A 6,000-nucleotide genomic window follows, 5' to 3' on the forward strand; every position below is an offset into this window, starting at 1 on the left:
TGCCCGGAATAATTATGGAACACACTTCATCATTGGATTTACAGCCCAATATACAAATAATCGAAATGATTACATTCGAATGTATATTGCTGCCCTTGACGAAACAAATGTGACGATGTATAGCGAACAGACTAGACAGCGTTGGAGTTTCACTGTTGGTATAAAAAATGGAGGCATCTTTGAGCTTAAACTACCGATTTCTTTGCGATTGAAGAAAGACGAACTTCGTCAGAAAAGTATTGAGATTTTGTCAACGGGAAATATTTCAGTGTTGTGCTTAAATTTTGGTGGTTTCTCGTCCGAAGTGGGTAGCAACATGGCTCTACCATCGATCACTTTCGGCTTAGTTTACGTTGTGGCATCATTTCAGCCATATAACGCATTTGGTCGAGCGAATATTGCTGTATTATCAGCGCATAACAACAACAAGATCATAATTCTTCCAAATAAAAATGCGATTATATACTATCGCGGTAACTCGTACGAAAGAAAAACATCACAGATACACTTAACCGAAGTCCTTGAAAAAAACGAAGCGCTTTACTTCTCGGCGAAATCAGATTTAACCGGAACACTCGTTTTTGCAAGAAACCGGTTACTGTGATTTCTAGCGTAGATCGTACTGAAAAAACATTGGGATCCGCATATACTGCTTTCTTTGAAGTGACGTTGTTGCCTGTTTCGTTGCGGGGTTTGAATACATCTTGGCAGCAGTGGGAACGTTGAACAAATTACAGGGGGATATTTTCCGTATCTCTAGCTTTGAAAGTAACACTGAGGTTAAAAGTGCTTACTGGACAAGAGTTTTGTCATCAGGGGCGTACGTAGAGCTGAAATTAAACAGCGACCTAGCATCTTATATCAAATGCAATAAGCCTTGTCAAGTTGTGCAATATATCAGAGGCGGGGTGATTAATGGGAAACATGCAGGGCCTTCGATGTTAATTCTTCCTTCAGTGACACAATTTCTCTCGTATTACCACGTGGCACTTCCTCGAAGAGCGGGTTTTAATGATTCATTGACAATAATTATTGAGAAGGAAAAGATGGATGGTTTATATAGGGATGGATTGAAATTGGATGGCTTACGATGGAAAAGCATCAGTGGGACAAAATATGTTTGGACGATTATAGATTTATTTAATGTCAGTGCTGTCACCGTATATCATACATCTTCCTTAGTAAAATTTGGTCTTCTTGTATATGGATGGAATAATGGAGCTTCCTATGCGTACCCTGGTGGTTTTGATTTAAATAATAGCTCAAATGGTAAGTCACAAGTTATTTCTTTATACGATAAAAATGTGAATTTTATGGCATGTATCTTGCACACGTCCTAAAAATTGGTCGAATCGCTGAAAAGTGGTACCGGTGTCAAAGAGTGGAATTTAAAGAGGGAAATAAAAATATATTGCTAAATTAAATTTTCACAAAATCTTTTTCTAAGCAATTGCATGGAATTCTTTTAGGAATTTTGGTTTCCAGTGGTTTTTAAGGAGGTTCCATACCCTTTACAAGCATAGAGGACTAGGTCCGAGGATTAAACATCGCGCGCTATTCATTTACGAGCTAAGAAGCTCGAACGCCTAAAAGCGCGCCTTTGGTAACATGCGCCGGCGCTGCTTACGAATGCACACGCATGGCAATTAATTGATTATATTTTGCAAGGGTTGAAAACTCTTGGCCGTGCTATTGGCGAGCATTCTATGAAAATTTGCAAAATAACAATATTCCTTTAAACCAATAGAGTATTAAAACTTAAAAAATCTGAAGACCATGAAAACAATATAATGTAAAATTAAAGAATATCACAAAATTTTCTGTGAAACACTTGGTAAATAAATACTTAAAATTGATAGTAATAATTAGGTGTTTATACCGGGAAACTGTATGGAGCTTCCTTCAAAGCGTAAATTGACTTTCTGTTACGATTGATATCAGTAGAAATACTACCCTATAGCTTATCAGCAGTGTATCGAAAGCTTTTTAAAGAAGTTATTACATATTACTTAGAAGTTATGCTAGTGTAGCTCAGAGCTTTCGTCAATTAAGGTGACAAAAAGGAAATGATGTCAATGCAGATTTGCACGAAACTCTTTAAAAAGTTCGCCAACACGATGGAATACATCAATTTAGTAGAGTGATTTCTATAGCCATTATATTCTTTTAGACACTGATATAAATTAATGAACTCAAAACTGCAGAACCTGCAGAACCTACCTTTTCAATCATTGTTAAATATTATTTACTGCGAGTAAAATGGCCGTCAAGTTTGTCGTAGCAAGCACGGTAATTGGGAGGGTCCATATTCATATATTTCATGTTGCATAATTAATATATTTTCAAATCGATTATCTACAGTCTGTTAATATGAATATATGAATGTGTACCCCCAATTATCGAAGCCGGCTACGTCACTGTCGACTAATACAATGGTGAGGTTACATGGGTGTGTTTTTAAAGAAAAAATGGAATAAGAGTAAAAACTTTCACTTGCAGAATTGCAAATTCATGGATGATTGCGTGGGCGTGGAAGGCATTTTAATTTTCGATTCACTATTTCAGCAAGAGTGAGCTCTCCATATTATTATACAGTTATTATACAGGGTGTATCAAAAAAATGTCCCAAATGTAAAATTTTCGTTTTTTCAGGATATTTTGCAGATTTTGGCAAATTTTTGTGTTCCTAGAGATAGTTAAGACTTACCTGGTATACCTAGGCCACGTTTGGTTTTTCATAAACAAAATTATGTTACCGGGGGGGGGTGGTTCCTTTCCACTGATATTGAGAGGGCTTGCGCGCGAAAATGTGAAGCTGAAATTGAGATATTATATAGCTGTCTAAAAGTAGGGAAATATCCTGAAAAACGAAAATTTTACATTTAGGACATTTTTTTATACAACCTGTGTAAAATTGTCCAAGTCTTTATACCCATTTGGAAAATTAATATTAACAACGCGCAGTGTGCGAAGAAAAAAGTGAAACCTTATTATTTGCAAACGCCTGATTTCCGGCAGACAAATTATTATATTTCCAATACCTTTCTCTAGATGGAAAGTCATCAAAGGCTTTGTTACAAATTCCGTCGTACAAATCTAGGATGATAGGTAAATATAAAAATGATTATTCTTTCTTCAATTTAGTCCATAACTGAAGTTTATTCAAAGTAAATGAAGTTTTTCACTAATTTAAGTAAGATCTTTCTAGCTGTGATGATTTATTTTCTTCTAGTTACTTCGATCAAAAATAATTATAAAAATAATTATTAGTCTAAAGCGCTAGTCGTCCATTTAAAGGTTGAATTTATTCTGTATTCCGTAAAAGAAGAAAAAAATTTTTTTTCCCCTTATGGCGTATTAATGGTGCACTGGAATGAATGTTGGCTCAGCAATGCTCAAGTTTAGAAGCACTTTTCGTGGTCTTTCAACTTTCTTCCAACTTGCTTTAAACATACTTAGCTTGAGGTGTGGGACGTATAAAAGACGATATGAGTCATATGACCATTTTATGGACGTGTCATTACTCTTAATTTTAATTATGATCATTTTAATCATGATAGGAAGGAGGAAGCATTAAAATGGAATGATCAATTTCTTTTTAAATCAATTGTTTTTCAGTGTATTTACGTTAAAACCATGATCACTATAGGCTTCGTTAATAATCGATTTTTCTTACAGCAATGTAAAAATATGTATTTTCTCTTTGTCAAGGTACTCAGGGAAATTATGGAAGACATTTCGTCGTTGGATTTACCTCCCAATATGCAACTGGTCAAAAAAATTACATTGAAGTATCTATTCTTGCACAAAATAAAACGAATGTGAGAATTTATAGTAATCAAACAGACAGGCTATTGAGTTTGACTGAAAATATTAGAAATGCAGGAATTTTTCGGGTGATACTGCCTAATTCTTTTCGATGGAAACGAGGATGGCTTCAGAAAGGTATCGAAATCCTTTCATCGGCAGATATTTCAGTGTTGTGCTTAAATGTCGGTGGCAGTTCTTACAAAACGGATGGAAACTTGGCCTTGCCCACAAACACTCAGGGTTTAGTTTATGTTATAGCATCATACTGGCCGCATTTTAAGAATTTGAGAGCAAATATAGCCGTAATATCAGCACATAATAACAACAAGGTTATCATTCTTCCCAGCCGAAACGCGATTATAAATTATCGAGGTAACTGGTATGATAGCAAATCATCACAAATACAAATAACCCAAATACTCCAGAAACTTGACACGCTATATGTCTCAGGTATATCAGATTTATCTGGAACACTCGTCATTGCAAGCAAACCAGTCACTGTGATATCTGGTGTAGAACAGGCTAAAATTGGGAAATGGTGTAATTTCATGGAAGCAACCTTGTTGCCTGTTTCAATCTGGGGATATGAATATATCTTAACAACACTTGCAACCATGGAAAAATCGCAGGGAGATGTTTTTCGAGTCTTTGCCTACGAAAATAATACTGTTGTTCAAAGTGCATACTGGACAAAAGTTTTATCATCTGGGACATATGAAAACGTATCATTAAATAAAGATTTGGCGTCGTATGTTAAGTGTAATAAGCCTTGCCAAGTTGTGCAGTATATCCGAGGCGGAACAATTAACAGAAAACGTGCAGTACCTTCGATGTTAGTTCTTCCATCAGTAAGTCAGTTTCTTTCTTATTATCACGTGCCAGTACCAAAAGGTGAAGAATATCATCATGATTCAATCACAATAGTTATAGAGAAAAGAAACGTCGATGGTTTATATTGGGATGGACTGAAATTAAAAAGCTTAAGATGGAAGACTATCACTGGAACAAATTATGTTTGGACGGTGATAGATCTACTAGATCCAAACATCATAACAGTGTATCATGCTTCTTCCTCTGTAAAGTTTGGTCTCCTTATATATGGGTGGAAAGATAGGGCTTCATACAGTTATCCTGGTGGCTTTAGCTTACATAATAAATCAAATGGTAAGTTAAATGTTTTTGCCTTTCTGAAAAAAGCTGCAAGGTTTACCATCAATGCATTAATTACGTAAATTATGAAAGTTAATTCATCGTCCATGCATATATACGATGCACGTTAGATGTTCAACGGTCATTAATCGTTTACGCATGCGTGAAATTTGAACATGTTCTGCTACTCAGCAACTTTATATGATTGCGTCAAATTGTTTATATTAGAAAAATCTCAATTGATATAAAAAAATTAATTGTTGATTTGCTGATCGTTCTACTTTCAAGACAGTGGGTACTGTAATTGACGCGGAGACGCGCATGCCATTCATGCAACTTTCTGTATTTGTCCAGAAAATCCAGCCCTCCATATCAATTTCTCCCCCGTTACAGTATAATAGACATTCAATATTTTCTCAATTTTTATTCGAATTGGCAAAGGGAACAATTATTTATTCGCCATGTTTTCAATATTTTGTTCAGATATTAGTTCATTGTTGTCTGCAGTTCCATCGTACAAGTCCAGGATCGTAGGTGAGTTATAGCTAAATACTCAACTAAAGTCAACTTAATTGCTTCAAATTATATTTCTCCTATTGATAGTTATAATGCAAAGACTCAGGTGTGTATATTAAATGTATATATGATGTTATATATATGATGTTATGATCAATTTAAGACACACAGATATGGAAGGGACTAGAATCAGGTCCGAAATATCAAACATTCGAACCGTCTTGACCTTGTAGCTCAGTTGGAAGAGCATTCGACCAGCAAACCAAAGGTCGCGGGTTCGATTCCCACCGTGGTCAAGCTAACTCTCCAGCTTGCCCGGTTGGTGACTCAGAGTAGCAACATCATATATATTTCTTCTTTTACTTGAAAAGAACGATATTAGAAATATTAGATAAAAATACAATAGCAAAATATTGATAAAAAAAAGGTCGTTTTAAGAAAAGAAGTTTGTGAAATAATAAGTGCGCCCAATATTTACATGATATAAAGATGATATAAAATTTTCTTATTTACAAATGTGGGCTA

The 6,000-nt window shown here is 35.2% G+C and overlaps 1 non-coding gene across 1 annotated transcript; it reads left to right on the forward strand.

Annotated features, from left to right (window-relative positions):
- The first annotated feature begins 5,698 nt into the window (after positions 1-5,698).
- Positions 5,699-5,771, forward strand: Trnaa-agc. Its single transcript has one exon. It is a non-coding gene; the product is annotated as a tRNA-Ala (tRNA).
- Positions 5,772-6,000: the final 229 nt, after the last annotated feature.

The sequence above is a fragment of the Dendronephthya gigantea genome, unplaced genomic scaffold, assembly GCF_004324835.1.
Source record: "Dendronephthya gigantea isolate DGI-Jeju-01 unplaced genomic scaffold, DenGig_1.0 000003F, whole genome shotgun sequence".
Classification (NCBI taxonomy): Eukaryota; Metazoa; Cnidaria; class Anthozoa; order Malacalcyonacea; family Nephtheidae; genus Dendronephthya; species Dendronephthya gigantea.